This window comes from Branchiostoma floridae, chromosome 3 (genome assembly GCF_000003815.2).
Source record: "Branchiostoma floridae strain S238N-H82 chromosome 3, Bfl_VNyyK, whole genome shotgun sequence".
NCBI lineage: Eukaryota > Metazoa > Chordata > Leptocardii > Amphioxiformes > Branchiostomatidae > Branchiostoma > Branchiostoma floridae.
Genome location: NC_049981.1, coordinates 17,021,922 through 17,041,445, shown reverse-complemented (window position 1 = coordinate 17,041,445; position 19,524 = coordinate 17,021,922). Strand labels below are relative to the sequence as shown.

Below are 19,524 nucleotides of genomic sequence, written 5' to 3'. Positions count from 1 at the left end.
TAAGGATATAGTGGCATCATCAAAAATAAGGCTCTGACCAAAAGCTCAAAGATGTGCATATACACATGTATTGAGGCTTAATGAAATGCATCACTAAGTGGATGTGACAATTGTTGATTTTACCTGACATGATGTATAGAATGCCTACTTAAACTTTTAAAACTTTGGTGCCAGAAATACACAATCAGCATGTGTATAGACGTTTTCACTTAATGCAAACATCTCAGCAGTTTGGTAAGTTACAAGAAAAGTTCTTTATTCACAACCACATATTTTCCAACCAAGATTTCAATTGCCATCTGTAAGCTCCCTCGGGGCAAGAAGGAAGTACTAAAGTCTTGGAGGTTGCATGGGGGGGGATGCCTGAGTGGATGAAAGCTTTTTGTAAAGAACGGCTTTCTGAGTTGTTATCCTTACAAAGCTGATTACGTTTCTGTGTGCTGTAGGCCGAGATCAGAAGGTCACGGAACACCCAAAGCTGGGGGAGGGGAGGGAAAGGTCACATTGACTTTACAGACCTGCAAGTTTATGAGTTCTGATGTTGAGGGCAGCATGGGATCATGGACTATTCAGCTGGGGTTCAGGGCTGGACCGACTTAAGTACAGATGCTAGAGGTCATTTGAAAGTCAAACTTACAAGGAGGCATACGAGTATCACCATGTTGTACTTTCCGTGTAGTATGGGAACTGGGCATGTGGCTCATTTGTTTCTAGAAGTTTCTTGGCATGACCCCAAAGCAGGTGGCAGAGGTCATTTGAAAGTCAAATGCACAAGCTGGTATACAAGTATCACCATGTTGTATTTTACAAGTAGTATGGGAAGGGCGCCTTGTGGCTCATTTGTTTCTAGAAAATTCTTTGGCATGACCCTAATGGAGGTGACACCAAACTTTAAAAGATACATACATCAAGGGCCCTCTGTTTAACCTGCTGCCTAACTTTATAACCATACAAATAGCTAGCAAGCTTGGCAGACTGATTGTTAGCAGATGGCCATATATTGTTACATAGTCACCACTGTGACAGATGTTCCAATTGGTAGAGGAGGAGGATAAAAGTGAAGTAGCACTGATGTTTCAGCACCAAGGAAAGGGCATGTCACTTGGTTTAGTCTCTCTCTGTAATCACTGTAGTCACACTCTGTAAAGACACCATGGTAAAATAATAAGAAAGCAGAATAGTTTGGGCTGTTTGTCTCGCTTGAAAATAAAGTCTCTCTGATTCAAAAAATAGACAAAAATTTTGCTGTAAACCCTATCTTAAGTAGTAAGACATGGATATAGGCCACTAGGAGGCCACTGTCCTCAATAATTATGATGGATTGCAAACCTATGTGGAAAGAGCTCTCCTAGATGGTGGCCATTCTCCTTTGTGCCCTCTGATCACTTGGCGATAAAGAGATGTTCCAATGCTCTATGATAGGGTTCAAGGGTTACAGAGTATTGGAACCTACTATGGGGATAGGAACGTAGAGGTTTAACCATATCACTTGGTGGTAGTCCTGATACATATACTAAATTTAGTACTGTATATGTTTCAACACCCCTATGTGCCAAGGGTGTTGGAACAAACGGGTAACGGGATATAGGGGCGTAACCATGTATCTATGTAGTATATATAGTCCCATACATAGAATGTGTGATTGTTCCAACAGTCCTATGTTCCCACACCCCTATGTAAGAGTGAGAGTTATGGTTAAGGGATGATGGAACAAAAGGGTATCAGGACATAGACTGTAACCATGTCACTTGGTGGTCATTCCAAACCAAATGTTTTGACACCCCTATGTTAGCTAGACATAGAGATAGAGTTAGAGATAGAGATAGAGATAGAGTAGGAGTTGAGTGAGAGTTAGGGGATGTATGAGCATCATCAGTAGGGGGAGGGGGGCATATCACTCAGTAGTTTCCAGAATATTCTTTGGCAAGCAGCTATTAAAGAAGAGCCAATTTAGCTCCCTAATGTAATTAGTGCCTAAGGGTTGGCAAGCTAGAGCAAACCAAATGGCTTTTTACTGGCTAGTTGATTTTTTTATCTTTGTTACAATAAGATAAGTTGACCTTTTTGCCTCCAATGTCTATTCACAGGATTAAGATAGGTAATTCTATGTAATGGTTAACTTGGTACATGCAGATCAAATTCTCAAAAAAAAAACACTGTTGCTATCTTCAGGATCAATAAGTTCAGAACATAAACTGACAAGAGACACAGACACACAATCTTATTAACACATGATCTTGCGGATACATGACATCAACAATTGGTCACACATGCCGGGATGTTTATGACACACACCATCTCTGATATGTTCTGTGATGGTTGGAGTGCCCTGATGTTTATGGCCTCTATTATACCTCTAACAAAGTGGTTCTGTTCAGTGTCCAGTATTCTGACTTTGTTCAGTGAAATGTTATATAGCCTGGTATGTTGAGAAACTTCCAACAACAGGAGACTCAGGAATCTAGTTTTTACTGAACAGAACTTTGTAACAGGTATAAAGGAGGCCATATTCATCAAGTCACTCCAGCCATCACTGAACAGAGACGATGGGTGTAATAAACTTCTTGGCATGTTTGACTAGTTGCTGACGTCACGTATCCACAAAATCACATGTTGATATAATCATGTGTCTGTAACTCTCATCAATTTACGTTCCAAAGTGATTGGTTATCATTGATCTTGAAGAAGGTGACAGTCATCATTGAAAACTTGATCTGTGCATACCTTTAGATACTTATTTGTGTACAGCCTTGCATGGATACCATAATGAATACCACTACCACAGTTACTATGCCTTTGTGTTGGAAGTTAAGACCTTCCTTGTCTTGCTGTACCAATGTTTAACTTTCAGTCTGTTAATGCAGACATTTTGCCTAGCTTTGGAATTATAGGCAACAGGGAGAAGGTTTGCATCATGCATTAACCATAGCCCTGATTTTCCCTTCCCTTAATTCTAAAGGTTTTATGCATCAAGTCCTGCTTGACACTTTACAACTGCTAACAATAGAGTAAACTGACCTATGCTTAACCTGCGAGAGCTATCTCAAGAGAGCAGGCTTTCCAATCATTGCTTATGCCCTAGATTTAGAACTGTTTTAGTATTGACTCTGTGTGGGATTAGATTGTAAAAGCAGTCTAATCTAGAACTGCTTTGGTATCGGTTGTGATTAGAATCAAGTCAAAACTTGGTCATCTGAGTCTTATAAGGACTGTGAACCCTGTAAAAATTGATGGTACAACCCGTCCAGTCTTTGTCAATGATAAAGGTTCAAACAACTTAATGAACATTTTGGGAGTAGGTCAATTGCATTTATTTCTATTTGATATGAATGTATAGGTATTTTTAACAAAATAATGACACTATTTCCATAAAATCCTAAATCTTGACTAAGTATGCATATACTATTTGAGCCAACACCTATTTTGTTTTTGTAGAGAGCAAGTCATAATGATACTATTGGCAAAGAGCCCATCCTGAAAAGTTCAATCAGCAGACACTGGCAATATTCCCAGTCTGAAAGCCATAAAATCAGCCACATCCATTTGTCGAAGTCTGATGTTGTACATGTATTTCATTGTTCTGAATGTTCATAACTTGTAAATCTGGCATGGAAATTTCTCATTGTTTTAAAATACCCATGCAATGTGAGCCCAACTCCCATGGACAATTATCATCGTAATTGTTGTCTCTAGGAAGGTCGTTCACTTCCTATGGGGGTACTGATTTTGGCTTTGTTTGTGCACTTGTACCTATAACTTAGTATCCATTTGGTGGATTTGAATTTCGGAATGTGGACAAATATTGGGATCTCAAAGAAATGTGATAATTTTGGCCCCCTAGCTGTATATTTAGGAGCTGCATCATTATAGACCTACATCTTCTACCCGATGTTGCGTTCCATGGATTGCCAGACGAATGATCCCTTAGAGCTCTTTGGTTTTTTGTTGGAGCTTTAGCATAGAAACAACTATATTGTATATGTTGGTAAGGTATGGAATGATGATGGCTGAGGCTCCAATATTCAACTGTTTTTACTTAATTCATCTTGATATATCTATTGTGTATTTAAGGGAAGATTTTTGTCTTTTGATAATCCAGTCCATTGTTTAACATTTTGTCTCTCTGAGTATAGTTCAACTGTTTAAAAGTTAGTATATGCTCCAGTGTATTTTTTTTTGTGCTACAGGAGGCATACAGACACATGCATTACTTTACCCTGGGTCCTCTTACTATACTTTTCAATGTTGCCGGACATATATATGCAAATAATTCTGAAATATTATTTGCATCTTACTTCTCTCATTACAGTTTTTATGTTGAATGATTTGTTTTCAGACATCAATATTGTGCACAAAGTAACCCTGTCTGTTGTTATAAGACATACCATACGAGGCTTCCCAGTGAAGTTCTAACATTTTTATTAGCACTTGATATTCATAACCTACAAATAGACCACAATGCTCATTGCTGAACATTTGCAAGGAATTGCAATTCTTTTTCTGCACATAACACTTCTGTAAGCAGATCAAGCATCTTGAGGGGCCAGTGACATTTTAATGCTCCAGATCTGCACCCCTCCACAGTTTTACCTCCGTACTAAGCTTGAAATCACTGGCTGGTATCTGACACATCCAAGGTAACAAAGGACCAGTAGTGGCATTCAGGTCTCTGTCTAGGTTATCTCAACTTCACAGCCCACCTTATCTTGAGCCTATAGTGGCCATCGCTCATTCCGTGACATCCACAATAAGAGGCCGGGACCGACAATATCGACACCTTTAGCCCCTGAGGGATCGGTGGGTGCAATGCAAATGTCCTCTTGTAAAGGCAGGCCCTGCCCCTTGGAGTAAATCAGGCTTTGCGCATGCTGATCTCCTGATACCACTTGTGGGGTTACCTTGAGAATCACCTGCAGTTTTGAACCTTTTATGGTGTTATAAACTGAGTAATCAGCCAACAATTGGACATAAGCCCCCCACTGAACACGGCAAAGTGTCGAAATGTCGCACTCCCACTGCGAGACTTTTCATAATCTGCTTAGACGACAAACTTTTTTGGGATACTTAAGTGCTTCAGTCAGCATTTGACCAAAAGTAATTTGCTGTGTAGCCACCTCTGACCAGCAAATCAGTGTAGAACCTGCTTCAAGATCAATCTTTTGATACATTTTATGTCCAGTGATTATCTATCATCTTCTTATTTTGCTTAGTATGTACAGAAAGATGGTAAATATGTGTTTCCATGTATGTGTGTGTTTGTGTATGTGAGAATATGTATGTGTGTGTGTGTGTGTGTCTATGGATGTGTGTTCTTGTTTGTGCATGTGTATGTTGTGTGTGTGTGTGTGTGTGTATGTGTGTGTGTGTGTGTATGCACGTATATGTGCTTTGTGTTATGAATTTCAAATCAAATGTTGGAATTGCCACTGTGACATCATGTGGAAGTTTCTTTCTGCTCGACCAGTTCCATGTGGTACTTATCATATTTTGAACTTGTAAGTTTACCATTTACACCCCCTTCCAATACACGGGGCATTATTTTCTGCCTCTTTCACGCCACATTACTTGACGCCATTATCCAACGATTACGCATCAAAGACAATGGACCTCAGTGTTGGCTAGGTCGCGACAGGGGTTATCACCACAGCCCAGCCTTCCTTTGCCTAATCTCGACGCTACCATTGTTTATTATGTGGCTTAAACCTTGAAAAGACTGGAACACCTTCCATTGACACTTCTATCCCCTAGGGAAGGCCTGACCCGATTCAAGTGCCCTCGTAAATTAAACCCCTATCACTCATGCTTTATCTGGTGAAATAAGGCTTTGCTAGGACAGCAGGCACAGCGCTGGAGATTGTTCCAGTTTTGGGGTACTTAAGATAGGACAGACTCCAAGTTGAGAAAAGGATACCTTTCAGTGACTTCTTAAATTTTGTCAGTTTGATAAAGAAGAATGATATCATACATCGTATTACAGGGCTTGTGATGTGTACGGTGAATTTTTTTGACATGTGGTAAGAGATGCAAGGTAATTAAAATAAGTAATTTATTTCCGATCATTACACTTTCTTTGAAGTCGAAAGTTTGGGATCTATGTAGGATGGCACTGTGTCAGTGTATCGTAGCCAGTCTTTGAATATACATATAATATATAGGTTCAAGGTTCATAATATAGACTTGTGAACCACTGTTAAATATTACAGACTTTGTGCAAGTCTTGAGTACTTACAGGTAGGAACATTAATTCAAAATAAGAAATTGTGTTAAGTATCTTGTTACTCAGTATCTTAACTCTCACCTCCATTATTAAACACATTCCAGGAAATCACTGCATCTAATACAGTGCTATCTTAATATTGCAGTGCTATCTTAATATTGCATATTTTATGACCTTATTTGGTCATTTAAATTTGTGTACATGTATGTTCTGGAGCAAGACTTTCTTCCTGAAATTTTTTTTTGCACAATTGTTGCATTTTATTTCATCAAGAAAAAGAGGCTAGCAATGATATGGGCATTATCAGTTGAAAACATCACAAGTAGATTAGATGTTAGATTTTAGCATATGGCTCTTTCAAGTTAAGTTTTACTTTTATCTATGTGAATATTAATGATATGGAAGTGTTCTGCTTTAATGTAGTATTACCTCTTTACCATACTTTAATAACATAACTTGATAATAATTGAGACAATTTTGGTAGCAGAAATTTTAGTTAGCATCTATTGACTGTTGAATGTGAGGAAGATGACTATCACTAGGGGGCACTGTTATGCAGTTATCCGTAATTCAAAATGAAAACATTAATCTTAAAGATTTAACTATACATAAATACTGTTGAAAATGTTGAGACAATAAAGTTGTACATCGCAAATTTGTGTGAGTTAGTTTAGGCAAAATCTGCCTTGATACAAGAATGTAGTTTTCACATTGCTGACATATCTTTTAATATATTTGCTCTTGTAATGCCTTATATGTTTCTTTTGTTCTGTTTTATTCAACTATTAGCATAATCGTGTTTATGTCAGTGCATATACAGGGATCGATAGTTTAAACATTAGCGATAAGATTGGGGTACATCAGTATATCATCACCAGATGGCGAATCTAGTTTGAATGCAGAAATCTCACCCCTAGTTTCACAACACATTACATAAGTAGAGATTAGCATACAGATGGCTTTTATGGTGCCCACAACGTGCCAACTCTTCGGTGGTCATTCGTCAAAATAATCTCCTTACAAATGTTCTGAGAACAGTTTAAGTCCAAAGGTACATCTTCATATTGTGTAAGAAGGGCAGAAGAAGAAAAAAGGTAGGTTTGATTTATTATTCTTTTAATATCCCTGCTATAAGCATTGAATACACAGGCTTAGATTGCTCTAGAGGGTGAATGGTAAACGGGAATACCTTATATCTAATGGTGGGGCTGAATTTGCATATCTATCTACTTGGACAAAAGAAAGTTAGCATTACTTTTAGATGCATGTAGGCTGACATCAAGATTCGATAGAGCTTGAGGTAAAAAAAGCGTAATGTGTAGATTGTAGTATGTATACTCATGTTTGTTTTGCCGCATTATAAATGGTATTCCAGATCTGGGTGTATTATAGAGAGGCGGGATCTTTAATTGCATTTAGACTATAGCTGTGGACTGGATTTTCCCTCACAGCGGGAAGCTATATTGGATTCCAGCAAAATTTATCCGGGGCTTCGTACCACATAGATTAATGAGGATCCCGAGAGGTGATAAAAATGTATCGATTTCCCAGAGAAAAATATTGGACGTGTCTAACAGATAGTATCCCTTCTGCGCAATTAATAGTCTGCCATGTTGTGGTGAGCAGTGATACCTCATGTGTGGCCCAACGCATGCAAAACACCAATTATAACACTTTATAATGCATGAAGAAAAAATAACGTTCATCACAGAGCAAGGGGAATTCTATGCTTTAATTCACACAGTTTCAGTCAGATGTCAAAGTTTTCACCACAGCCTCTGGATTGTGCTAAAATTGTACAAAGACATGTCCAAGAGCCAACAAAGTAAATTGGTGGCTATAGTAGAAATTGGAATACATGTATGATTTTATCTGCCTGCTTTTAGGAATACATTAGAACGTCGTGCTATATTAATGCATGAAGACTGAGGCGAATGTAACTTTTAGCACACTGACTGTAGTAAAATGTTATTATAATCATATGCCCTAACAAGATATTGTTGAATGTCATTTCATAGATGATATGTTATCCTTATAGCAATGCAATGATCCTATTCTTTCAGAATGCACAATGTGTAAACTGAAAATACTTTTTGCTAGTATATGTTTTATGATTTTCAAGCTAGTTATAATCCTGCTGGACCAAGTGTGTATCATAAAGCTGCTTGTATAAAAAATGCAGAATGCCCTTCTATTTCTATTCATGAAGTTATCAGGTGAATGATAGTTGTGTGTATAGTCATTACGTCACTTAAAGCATTCAGACAAAATTCAAGCTTTCAAATGTAGGTAAAATATTGAATGTTGTACTAGATGCTTCAAATATCTGGCACACATGCTCGAGCTTAACTCTGTTCTCTTTTAAGGGACTTTTGCAATAAGCAAGAAGACCAAAATATACTAGAGAAGGACCGTCATTTTAGTATGTGTTTTGTAATGCCATATGATATGTCAATGTATTCATCAGGACTATTATAGGTTTGCTTGATAGGGTTTTTAAGACTTTAATGGTACCTGTATCTTTGTTATATCTTGTCTGACCCTTACTCTTTCCCTTATGACCCCCTTATGCAGCCAGCATGTAAATATGAGCTATATATGAATAAACAAGGTTCAAATAAACAAAACCGAAAGCAAGGATATCTGAACACATAAAAGTATTAATGTTCATATACGAGTGATGAGTACTTGATTCGGCTATTAAACAGTTCTGAGTGGTACCAGGAGTGGCGTGTCCTGCGCCCATATCGGATACCCACCACCCATGACACTGGACATGATGAGAACTATTATGGGATATTGATTCCCAGTCGCCGGACCACGACCGTCTGTAGCCCCTCGATATTGAGAGACTGAGGGACTGCCGATATCTGGCACAATAAACGTCCCGTTCTGCCACGAAATGTTGCTCTGCTCCGTCTAAGTCTTCCTGATGGATGGTTCTGTCGATGTTTATAGGCCTATAATTAATGCTTTATCACCGGGGGAAGGTGAGTTGGTCAATATCAGTTGCAGCAGTGTGCAATAGCACAAAACATGGAACATAAAGACTCAGACGGGAGCATGTTTCAGCTCACCCTTCAAACATTTTAGGTCACATAAGTCGGATTGCTAGGTTCACAGAGTTCTTCAAAGCAACACCAGAGATTAAAAAACAGTATACCTTCTGGTAAACAAAATGGCCAGCATGTCATTTTTGAGTATACATATAAATTTCTCTGATAGGTGTAACTTTTGGTCTTTTGCTGTTGTTTATTCTGCTTAAATGATTAAATGAATGAATGAATGGATGGATGAATGATGTGTATGAATGAATACTCTCATCACTTTGTTTTTATATCTATATCTTACAGAAAGTAAAATGTATTATGATGCAGAAATTCACAAGTACATGATGATCTACTATACAGGTAGGGGTCAGCGAGGCAGTACAAAATGGAGTTTTTTCTTGTTGAACTGGTCCCAAAAAATCAACCTGATAAAAGTTAGGATCAGACTTTGAACCAATTAAAAAATGAATAGATTATATTGGAAGGCTTTCACACTTTTGTGTGAGGGGGGTTACTGGTCCAATTAAGTAACAAGAGTGATAAAAGAGTATGTCGGTTTATTTGTTAATTTCAACAAAATTTCTACAGTCAAACTTGGTCTCGTTATGACAACTTTCAGACCGCCCAGATTTTTTCAGTTCCCATAGACACATGTCTATTGCATCCACTACATCCCAGAGTTAAGGACCTAAGTTTTCACAGACAATCAAGTTCAGGTTCAGGACCTGGACCTGATCCTCTGGACTTCAACTGCACCTGTACCTGAATTTTCTGTACCAGTACCCACCCCTATATACAGCAAGGACTCTGTAAGAAGCTATCTATAGATTTGCAGGTTCAAAATGTAGATCATATTATGTAGTCTTTGTCACATATTTGAATATTTTTCCTGACCTGCCAGTACCACCCCCACCCCCCAATTACACAAAGGCTGGCCTGATTGTTTTAAGAAAATGAATCAGGTCTAACGAACTGTGGTGTAATATCAACTGACACAACTGGGGCAAACTTTGACGTTTAGTACATGTAACTAGCCTTACAGTACATTTAGATTATTTCAGTGATTCTAACAGCATGAAATGTATCTTAGTCAAGATTTCACTCAGACAGAACAATTCAACAAGAATGCTATATCTATCAGCAAATTACATTATCCTGGAAGCAGAATTAAGAGTGACTGTAAGTGTCATTAAGAAATATGCAGACCTTTTTTTTGTAGAATTAGGATTTTTTTGCTTCATTTTCAAAGGCATGTAAGATTTGTTATCAGAGCAATTTGTTGAGAATGCTAGCAGTTTTCAAATGGAGTAACAGTGTTTGATAGGGATCTGGTGAGCACGTTTATTCATTGCTTCTGCGTACATGTAAGTTGAGAATAGATTGTCCGGTTGTCCCTGCCAACTACCGCAGTAATAACAAATCACTGCTGTTAGTAACGGTGTACACAATGCTGACGTAGCTACTCCTAAGTCCCCCTGCTCATGTAATCCGACACCCATGAAATGCCGCGCTCTCATCAGGTGATACTCAGATGTCCCGCGATCCAAACAAGAGAGACCTGCTGCCAATAACTGGCCCTTGGACACGACATGTTCACAGGAATAATCAGCCAACATGCTTGTGCTTCACTTGATTAATTTCTTTGTCAATTTTTACGCGGCAGGATTAATGTGGCATCATCACTTCGGAGGTTTGCTGGTCAATGGGGAGGTTGGAGTTCAATATGTGTTGTAGAAATCCCCAGTTAAATGGTGCAAAAGCATTCTATTAATTGTGAATAACTTGGCATTGACAAAACCATTGGCCAATAACGTGCATGACCAGGTCTCTTGCTGTGGGTGCACGGTTGCAAAGTTATCTGTCTTCTTTGATCTTTTACACAGGAACTTCTTCCATACCTATTTCACAATACAGCAGGACAGGGCAAATCTACATGTGCCTTGTTCTTACGGCCTTAGGGTGATTTCATTGTAACATAATAATTACAGCTTTCACACTTATTTTGCCATTGCCAGACAGAGTTTGGGGGAGGGGCGCATTATGCGGAAATCTTCATAGAAGAGACAGGTCATCCATTGCATATGGTTCACTTTAAGGTTAATTTTGCTCCATCTAAAATAAAAGGTGGATAATATAAAAGTCTGCAATCCCAAATAAACTATCAAACAAGTAATCTACCTCTAACTATCTCCATTTGCTTCCCACTGGAGATAATCTGTTATCGTGCACAGGATCCCCGGTCATCAATCGGACCCACGCGCCAACTTAGATACACTCTTTGCACTCGCTTTTTCTACTAATACCCATTTTTGTCTCCGTAATCTGTCTATTTCAAAACGGGGTCTGCGACTCAGCTGATAAGGCTGCCAAAAACACACGGACTGATTCTCTCCTCGGTTGATGAATCGTTTCGCGATACCCGGCCCTGGAAGACCACCTTGATTGCCAGGCCCCAGCCTGGTCATTTGATTGTAGATTGCCTGGCTTCTAATCCATCAGACATAGATGGACTGTGCTCTATTCTTAGAACTCCAGGTCAGGATGCAATACATTGCAACATCACTTTTTTGAGGATATCCCTGTTTACAATTATCATTATACAAAATACAACTGTTACTAAACATCACTGCATTGGGAATATCTCTGTTTGCAATAGTTCTAGGAAATACAACTTTACTGAAATTTCACTGCTTTTCAGATACCCCTGTTTATAAAATCTTAGGAAACAAAGATTACTGAAACATCAGTAGTGCATCTTTGAGCTGATCTATGTTATTAGGATAATGATGCAATAGAGAAAATGTGACAGATACCTTTTCCTTTTTTTAAGGGACCAAACAACCAATTTGGGTCTTCAACAGGAAATTTGTTTCTTGTATCTGGTTATTTACATGGCATTTCTCAATTTTGAACCTCCTTTATAAAAAAAAAAAAGAACTAGATATCAAAGATTACACAGCTAGAAAAAAACAGAAACGAAATGAATATTGTCTTGAATTTTTATATAATCATTGTGACTCTCTTACTGTTATGATAACTTCATATGCAAGCCAGGTCATTTGGAGGAGATTGATCCATTCATGACCTCTCTTGCATGAAAAAGCTTGAAAAATAGTTCGGCTCTCTAGTAATTAAGACCGTAGCACCACCAAGCCTTAGAGCAGAGCTTTGCACCACGTCTGAGGATTAGATGGTCAACTCAGCTGACCCAGATCTAATGTGTCCACTGTAAGGATGCTAAAACTGGAATAACTTATCTTATCCGTGTACCTAAATGGGGGAGGGGAGCATTAAAAACACCATAGTGTAAAATTTCTCATCTTTACAAGTTACGCATGAAGGTTAAGAATCTCGATATCAGGATTCATGAGCGTAATAAATCATTGACTGACCAAGCAATCTGATGGACAAATATTTTACACACCTGACCACTCCTTGACATCAAAGGTCAGTAGTGACCGTTGGATTGTGCCAATCATGCTCTCAATGTCAGACGGAGGTCACTCAGCTTAAATCAATGTGGTTTTGATTATGCCTGTCATGTTTCTATAACTGGGAAATCTGTCAAGACGATTCGGTAATCCTCCAGACGTGATTGTTTCGATAGGAAATGGCAAACTTTTGTGGAGTAAGGAAAATGGATTTGATTGTCAATAATTTAGCATCAAATTATTATGATTAGATACTGTAACTGCATTTTCTTATGTATTAAGCTCTCTGTGACATTTTGAATACTATTTCTGTTTGAAAATATAAATGACTTTCTTTATTGATAGTGAATTCATTTTCCATATTATATATGAAAATGCATGTTGTATCAGGTATATTATAGTGATTTGAAGCAATAGATATCATATATTCAAACTGCTGTAATAATTGCTGCCAGTGTGATCTAATTGTTTTATATTACCTGGACTAGTAGAAATCTTAAAGTCTGACTGTACTTATTCTTTATGCAGAATGTGATTTTTACAGAACTTGATTAAACTTACTCTTAACTTAACCTAATCACTTACATATCATCAGCAACTCTATACCTTATCATAGCTGCGTCAACACGATATAGCATAGGAATGGCTGTTATTGTATGTGTTGGAGCTGCACTTAGTGCTGAAATTACTGCTGTTCTGCACCATAATAACAAGAGTTACAGTGTACTTATAAAAGTCTTCATGGTGGATTTGCGACTTAATATGTATGGTTACTCACAGTTCCAACATAAATAAATGCATGATACATTATGTTATAAAGTGTAATATATCTTGTAATATAGAGGTAACTCGGAACATTTGTCTTAATCTAGATTGCGGAGTCTGAGCCCTCAGAGCTGCTACAGTGCTGCTAGCATAAATCAGTTTCAAGGTTTTGCAGGGACAGCAACAATTGGCAAGAAGTTAGATATATTTAGCAGTTATCTGATCTCAAATGTACAAAGACAATCTAATGTATAAAGGTCCTGTTGATATATACACTTAGAAACTAGAGAAAAATTCAGACAAACTTATGCTGCAATGCCAGGAAACTTTTTCAGATTGCCTTATTCCCTCTCCTGCCTCGATCGATAGCTCTTCTTCCGTATTTATTACCTACAACTTTGATCAGGGTCCAGCTGAATCTGTCTATATAATGTTGACTCAAATAAATAGGCATTCCATTTGCAGAGATTTTACCAAAGACCCTGGGCTTTGAAGTCTTGACATAAAATTTACAAAATCAATACACATCAGTGAGAGCCGAGAAAGGAAGGTCTCTCGACATAAAGGCGTCTTGACCCTGGCTGACTCACATCACCCCATGTGTGAAATTTTGGCATCCTTGGAAATCTTTATTATTGCTTCCATTACGCACCTGGCTGTATACTTTTCTGCTAGAGTGATGGGGAGGGCTGCTGGCACCATTCATATAACAACATCTCCGAACAGCACTCAGGATGCATTAAGACATTATTAAAGGGTTGGGCTAGCAGTGGCAACTCCATGCCCTTGAGACTTTTGTATGGGTCAAGGATGAAATGGCCATGATATATAGACACTCAGCATATTTGCCTTCAACCTGCTAAAGTAACTGTTTGGCATCAAAACTGTGTGATGTGTTCACACAGCAGGGGGTAGGGTCAATGAGTTCATTGTAGATGATGCCCTCAACTTTTCGTGTGAATTTCGATCAACCAAAAGTGATATGTATGAGTGAGGTGGGGTTTTATCTATATCTTCACAATGTAATGATAGTTACACTAACACCCATTGTTAAGAAGAAGATGATAGATTCCTAGGAACAGATTTGAATATTAAGGACCTCCTTTCCCATTCAGGATATGAAAGTGTTATATGTTATATTCACTCTGATGCGTCCGAGTCATTTGTAGTGCTGGGCCCTGTTACATTTGTTATTACACTAAAACGGCCCATTGCCCGACCTGTGGGTCCTTTGTTATCATAAAAGTATCATCCTCAAAATGGCCCAATATGTCTTTGTAAATAGGCCTTACCAAGCTGGGGCACCCCAAGTGTCTGGGGGGGAATACATTTAGGAGCTTAACACGACTCAAGTTTCTTCATTTGCTGCTTCACCACATAGACATGTCAGAACATCACCCTGTTAAATAACACTTCTTATCAATCATGACAAAGCAATCACTCTTAAGTACAGAGCAAAAATTTTTGTGCCCAAACTGTCGTATTAATCAAGATTGCTGTATTATCAAGATTTCAAACATGTATTACTCAAACATTCTGTTTGATCTTAGCCTCCAATAAAATCTCAAGCAGTTTTTTATTCTTTTTATTTTCAAACCTTATAAAACTGTTCTGACAGTTTGTATTTAGCTTTGTATTTCGGGCATATGATGGAATTATTGTTTTATATATTATGTACTGGAATGTGTAAAACCCCTGGTGTCTTTTAAGTTGGTGTGCCAGGTCTCTTACCAATTACAGATGGCTTGGTAAGAAATTGGGCTTCAAATCTATATGGAAAAGCAAATATATTTGCCCCATTTTGAAGCGCAGTTATGTGTTGCATTTGTTAGAGTAGCAAATGGCCAATACCTCGACCTTATGACATGGAACTACCGCAAAATGCACGCCAAAAATAGAGCAATATATTTCCTATAATGGGATGTAGTATGGGAGTGAATCCGACGGCCAAATGGAATTGCGATCTGTAAAAAAATGGAAAATCTCCATATTTCAGACATTAGGCCAAAATCCGGGATCATGGCAGGTCATAAAAAGGAAATTATGTGTCCAGATATGGATGGAAACATGGGAATAAATCAAAGTAGCCATGAAAGTTGGGAGAGAACAATTTGTTCCGGTAAGTGGAATTGGAAGTGCCATAACGGGAGATATATGGCCATTTGGGATATGTGTCCTGCATCCTCTATTTGTTCTCAAGATGTGACGCTAGATTGATTTATACAGTATCTCACAGAAACAGTAAATTCAAGTCCGACATGTGTCTTTGTATTGTCTGAAATATATAGCCAAGTAGGAAAAATGCATATCTTTCAACTATTTTCTTAGTATTCTTCTCTTTTAGAATTAGATGCTGCTCTTACTCTGTAAAGCCACATTTGCACAGCATTTTAATGGAAATTTGAAGATGAAGTGTAACATCATTAAGAAATATAGTGGCATAAAAGCAGCTTCTATAGACTGTAGGGAAGCATTTGGCTTAAGCTATGATGTTGCATGTTATTTAGTTAGAAACCTGCAAAATGCAGATCATAACCTTCTTCCCATGCAGTAAGATTCAGAAATCATCACCTTTAGTATCCATGCCATATCCGGGGGTAATTGGGGTGATAGCTTGTTTAAACATGTTCATGGTGCGATGCTGCGGGGTCAAATCTAACAAATGTTGCTGTCACAATGTTACGATGACCGACTGCTTGCGATTCATGGTCATCAAACTGGAGGTCGTATTCTGCATAGCCATTTCTTCTATGACACAATTAAGTAGCTTTCACCTTCTTGTACCCCAGGGAGAAGACTTTTACACTCTGTCATGATGTCCAGAGGCTCACATGAGAAATCCTAAGAAAATAAATCAAAAACATTGACTAGCTCTGATATTGTAGTCCATATGATGTCTGAAGTTTGTGTTGTATGTCAAAAAAAGGTAAAATTTCTTAGTAGTACAAGTAGCATGTCAATCTTACTTCAGCAATTGTATACATAATCATTGCTCTTCACTCATTAGGATATGATGTAAGAACGGCTGTAATGTGCTAATGTCCTTGGTGCTGAAATTACTGCTGTTCTGTACCGTGATAACAGGAGTTACAGTTTACTTGTGAAAGTATTCATGGTGGATTCGTGGCTTAAAGATTGTGACTTGGGCTTAACTGTCATCATTGCTTCAACTAGAAGTCAATTGCAGGGAAAGGAATGCTGAAAATGTAGGACAGGGTTCAAGTAAGGTTTAAAACTCAGCATGAACAGCTATATATGTATAACTGTGTTCTAAGTCGTTATACAAGGATTATTTTGGTTAGAAATAAAAGATTTACCACCGATTCATCAAATTAGCAGCCGTATGAGGCAAGAACATGATTATTTTTAGACTCCGACATCGTGCATGTTGTCAAATAATGCAATTCAAGACAGAACAGTCAGGATGATTAAAATTGATTCTGTCATCAGTAGAGAGAAATACCGAAAGAGTTGACTGTCGTTAGACCTTTTGAGGCAATTGCAGCAGGCTCCGATTATACCTGCTCCAAGGCCACCATTACCTGGCAGAATTGAACCCAGCAACATGGGGAAATGGTAACTTAATTTGGCAGGGACACGTAGCGCGCATGGGAAGCCTGTTGATCGAATGAGCCACGTTGAAAATTGACCTATAAACTCACTGTCCACCATTATGCAGTAGTGCAATGGGACCACTATCAATATCCAACAAATTTCTCCCCCACCCTATCAAGAAAATGGGCAGGGAAGCTGTAGAAATGAACCAATCAGCACACAGGCTGGGAAAAGATGCAGAAAAGTCACATGTTGGAATGAATCGGCCAAATCAATGGCCCATTTTCCTACATTACTTACAGATTTGCAGGATATTACGTTATAGCGTTATGGGGTATAGTGTTATTTATTGACTTCAGAATCACCTTGGCCTTGGTACATGTAAGTGAATAGTGCTTACCCTAAATGTTGTGAAGTTTACCCTTTTGCTGAGGACACCTTGATATTTTATTAGGTGCCAACCAGTACACTTGACTGCTTTGCGCTTTACACCACAAACACAGAGACTTAGGAAGCAAAAATTGCAGAGAAATGTACTCTATGTTGGCATATAGCAATGTTTTCTAATATTCTATTGATATGAATCTACTTAATGGCCCTTGATACAGAAGTTTGTATTAAAAAATGCCATACAAATAAAATCAGATCTATGCACCAATGAAAAGAGACTATCCTTTCAAGCTTGTTCTTTGCGGTTATATCTTTTTCAAGTCATTGTATCCTAATAGCTACTGAATGCTTAAATGTACATTATGTAGATAATGTATTACCACGGTGAGCAAAGACCTTCTTACTAATTAGTACCCCAAATTTTAAATGTGAAATATACATGTAGCTAACACTGTCCTGGTTACAAATCAAGTTTTCTGATGTAAAAATAAAACCTTTGTTAGAATCATTTTATATGTAGTATGATACGATATTGAATATGAATTATTTCCAAAAGTTCCTCCTAATTTGTCTCTTGGTAAACCCTCTCTTTACAATGTACAAACAGGATTCAAAAATGCACATAGTTGACTTGAAAACGTGGCTTAGATCGAAGTAAATTGTGTTGCCTGGCATTCTGTATTCCCATGAAGCAGGAGCATTTCATTAACAGTCCAATAGCCAGTAATAACTGGAGTTTTCAAGTGTAGATCACATTATCCGGGACAGGGTTTAGATGTAATTATGAAAAATCGGTGCAGTTATTGACCAAGGTGTTCACAAAGATAGACATGACAACTCATCTGCTATTGTTTCCGTTATTCTCGATAGAGAGCTGGATTCAAAATGCATGACATGTTACCACCATGTATTCATCAAAGTGTACCTTTGGGGAGATAAAATCATATTATGTTCAATATCATATGGATTCGTCGAGTGGCTGCTCTGGTAGATAGGTATCGGAACTAGGCCATGTGGGCCATCTAGAGTGTGGCTATTGATGCAATTATTATATTTGATTTTCTTATTCCTGACTGGATCCTGTGGGTTTTGTACTCCAATAGCACAGTGTAACATTGCCAATAGGAACTCTTATAAGTGCCAAGGATTAACTGTGTTAAGAAGCATTTTGGTGCCAGAATCATAATATGTGCGTGGAAACTAAAACTAAATTTGAGAGAAAAAAATACAGGTATGTTTTTACAGAAAATGTTAAGCAGCTGTAGACAATTATGGTTACTGTGTATGTTCGAGATTCTGCATTTGAGTTTTTTGCTGTTTTATAATATTTTATCAGGTAAGCAATAGTTGTCTTTGATCCACCCAAAATCCTATGAATTCTCCAATCAAACCTCATGTTTTTACTGCATATTGTCAGCATTAATTCTTGATAGAAAAAAAAATCACAAAACCATCAAAACCTCCAAATTTTTTAGCCAGCTGTACAACAATTAAGTACCACAATTCTTTTGTATCAAGGACTGTTTCCTGCTTATTCATAAACAAGGAACATTTTATGCAACACACTCTGACTCAAAACTTCAGTACAAAAAAATAGCTGCTGTTTTGCAAACAGAATTTTATTGCTTCACCCCAGTATATACTCTAAACGTTTTCAATTTGCAATAAACTATAGAGGGAAAGTAGCACAGTTTTAGGGATTAAGAATCCACAGAGAGTTAAAGATACTGGCTTTTTTTGTAGCCACATTCCCATAAGATTCCTGGTTAACTTTGATATCAATGGCCTTGAATTTTGGACTCCCTTTGACAAAGAAGTCAGAGTTTCTTAATCCATTCCCATCACCCAAAGTGCTCAGGGGCTTTGCTACCTTTCAAAAGGAATTATCCTCCAATTCTGATGTGCTTTGATGTCTGCCGACCAGAGACCCACTAGTCACGTGATTTGAATACTGTATGGCTAACCTGCTTTGCTTTTCTGTGTACAATCAAAAGTGCCTGAAAAGATCACTCCAGGGATCCATAAAATATACTCTCTAGGTGGACCGGTGGTAACTGGGATTCATAATGCTTGTGTCATTGGGAAAAATATCTAAGGGCCAAACACAATGTGGTCA

At 38.0% G+C, this 19,524-nt stretch overlaps 1 protein-coding gene across 10 annotated transcripts in view; it reads left to right on the top strand.

Moving 5' to 3' along the window:
• The window catches only part of LOC118410906 (CUGBP Elav-like family member 3-A), a 233,547-nt gene that overhangs the window by 120,252 nt on the left and 93,771 nt on the right, over positions 1 to 19,524 (top strand). The gene's annotated exons all lie outside the window — the stretch shown is intronic.